Raw genomic sequence first — 3,091 nt, forward strand, 5'->3', positions numbered from 1 at the left:
CACTAATCATACTTGATTCCTTTGGTTCCAATTTTGTCCTTCTCGGTTACGACTTCTGAATCATAATTCATCCTTTACTTAAACCATATACTTAATAATGTTTAGATTCCTCACACTCCAAAGTTGTTTTGCCTAGCCATAGCTCGACATACTTACATTCAAATTTAACCAGTGCTTCTCCGAGGTACGGGGTGTGACACTGAAAGTGCGGGGTGTAACAGTTACAATGTTGTGATGTGTGAAAAAAGCTAACCTAAAGGAGAGAGGGGGGGAGGGGGGGGGGGGTTGCCCTCTATTTATAGGTAATCCTTTATGGGCCCTCTAGTACAATGTTAAAAAGCCTTTCTAAAACCCTAAAATGGATAAGGCCCAGCTGTACAGTCTGACACCCTTACTATCGTCAACGCACATGGCGGAACGATTTTACGATGCGTGGCAACCTCACAACTGATTATCCGGACCAAAGGACATGCACATTCGGGCTCAGATTATCCGGACTATCGGACAGGCTTATTTTGGCTCGGATCTGCTGTGTCCGGTGCAACACCCCCAGTGTGGAGCAAGATCGAACGCATTCGTGCCCATTTGAACTTGTCTTTTGCTCCAATCTTATCGGTCATAAATTTATCCGGTTTTTACCGTATATAGATAGTCCCCACACTTTTCGGTCCGTAATGTCACTGGAGGACGGGAAGTGGAAAAGTCTCAAACCGGTGGTCTCATTCATAAGCTCGTTCTTATCTTCAAAATAGGCGGGAGCCGTGACGTGTCCTATGTCACACCCTTCTAACTTCGGCCACGTGTTCCATTCCGAGTGGCCAACTTCAGAAACCGCCTCAAGCCACTTCGCTTCAATCACATCTCATTAATTCTAGGACACGTGTCGTCTCCCGATTGGTTGGTTTCGCTAACTGCCACGGTGAAACGTCTATATAAGAGTTACTGTTGCCTTTTTTTTTTTTTTTTTTTTTTTTTTACCTTTCATTTTTCACTTTCGACCTTTCTTATCTTCGATTCCTTGCTCAATATCCAGCTGCCTACTCTTCGGATCTTCATCCCTCTTTGAACTGAAACCTTCATACCTTCAACCCAAACTTTCAAGCCTTCATATCTTCAAGTTCATTCCTTCATCTTCGCCTTCAAATCTTCATTTGAATCTTCAAATCTTCTTCAAATCTTCATACCAACTTCTTTATAAATTCATATTTGACCAAGAAATGTCAATGAATACTGACTCTGCTTCTCAAAACATACCCTTGGCTTCTTCTTCGGGTGCCGAACCTGCACCCAAACCCGGAGGGAAGACACTTCCTCAGCCGACGACCACAGACATAAAACTGTCGAGGCCCAATTATAACCACGAGTTTGCAGTTGAAAAGACGGTACAAGCATCGGATAGGGGTTTTGACGTGAGACGTTATCCTTCATCAATTAAAGAGAATCGCCTCCCTCGGGTTTGGGCCGAGTGTGGATGGGACAAACGTCTGGTGCAGGTGTTTGCCCCTGGTGACGACGAGTCCATCACCGATTATAAGGAGGGGTTTCTGTACGTTTATACGTACCCGTTCACTCTGAAGCTCAACCCCCCGATTGATCCGGTTATCCTCGAAATGTGCTGGACATACAATGTGTGCCTTGTCCAAATTGGGCCGATTATCTGTAGGATCGTGGCCTGCCTTCGTTTATTGGTGAATAATGTCAATAAGGAGTTCACGTTGGCATATTTTATTCGGCTATATTGCCCTCGGATCTTTCGCGAAGGTGTGATAAAGGTTTCCAAATGAGGCCGAAACCCGATCCTGTCCTGTCTCAATGAGGACAGAGACGGAGGATGGCTTGAACGCTTCGTCCGGGTGAGGACTGCGAACATCATTCTGGCTGAGTACATGCCGTTTCCTGAGAAATGGAATGATAAATGCGAGTCCCTCAAATGTGTTCCTTTCATATGTGTTCGAGTTTCTCCCTTCTTCTTCCTTTTTTTTTTTTTTTTTTTTTTTTTTTTTTTAACTTTTTCAATATTGCAGCCGAAGCATGGATCCCTACTGCCGTTCATAACTTCCCCGAGTGGGTTGAGGCAATCATCAGGCAACACTTACATGAAGAACGGACATGGGCAGATTTATCTCGTGACCGGTGGGTCGCGTTGAACCATGGTAACCTTTTCTTCAACTTGATGCTTAACACTTCTATTTATTTCGCCTTTTCTTTCTTTAACTAACTCTTCGATGCCTAGGTTTGGGCAAAGGTTTTGTGGAACCACGACCTGCTCCAACGAGTGAGCTTGGGACACCGGGCTCGAACTTTGATATGGCAGGATCATCCCAGCTTATTGCCACAGCCAAGCAGAGACAAAGAAAACCCTCGACCAAGGGTCAGAAGAAAAAGAAGAGGTCGAGGAGTGATGTTCGAACCCTAAGGGACGAAACCGAGCCCGACATTATGCTCAAAAGAGTTGTAGCAGGCCCCTCCGTCGCTACCGTTGCTCTTTGGGAAGAAACTACCATCCCAACCTCGACTACAGATGGGGAGGATGAGGTTCCTTTTCCTCCGTTAACCGAGTATCTCCAAGCTCCAATTCCACTAAGGTCCATTGAATTTATTGACATTTCAAGTGATGCTTCACCCGAGGCAGCGCCTTTGGTGAAGAGGCCTAGAAGGTCCAGTCCAATCTTGGAAATCGAGGCTGCCCGACGGGTCGAAACTGACCCAGAGGTTGAAATTACTGTGGCAACCGACCTGTCGTCTAGAGTCGACCTAGCTACTGAGGCCAAGGTACCATCAACTGCTGACACTGCTGCTCTGGCTTCTCCTCCTACTCGTTCTTCGAGACCAGATAACCTCGATGATATGCTTGCCGGTACCCCTCCTGTTACGGTCGAAGCCTCAGGGTTTGGTCACCTCCGTATTCCACGAGCCACGAGGGTTGCCAGCCAGTCCACTGAAATAGGTGCGAGGTCAAAACTTGTTGATACTTTTCCAGCCCCCAGTGTAGAACCGAGAAGGACTAGGTCGGCTGTGGTCACCGTCCCCAAGGACTGCAGCTTTTTATCACGTCCCGTGGGGGTTGCAAGTTATCTAAGACCTCTTGTTT

Source organism: Lycium ferocissimum, chromosome 12 (genome assembly GCF_029784015.1).
Source record: "Lycium ferocissimum isolate CSIRO_LF1 chromosome 12, AGI_CSIRO_Lferr_CH_V1, whole genome shotgun sequence".
Classification (NCBI taxonomy): Eukaryota; Viridiplantae; Streptophyta; class Magnoliopsida; order Solanales; family Solanaceae; genus Lycium; species Lycium ferocissimum.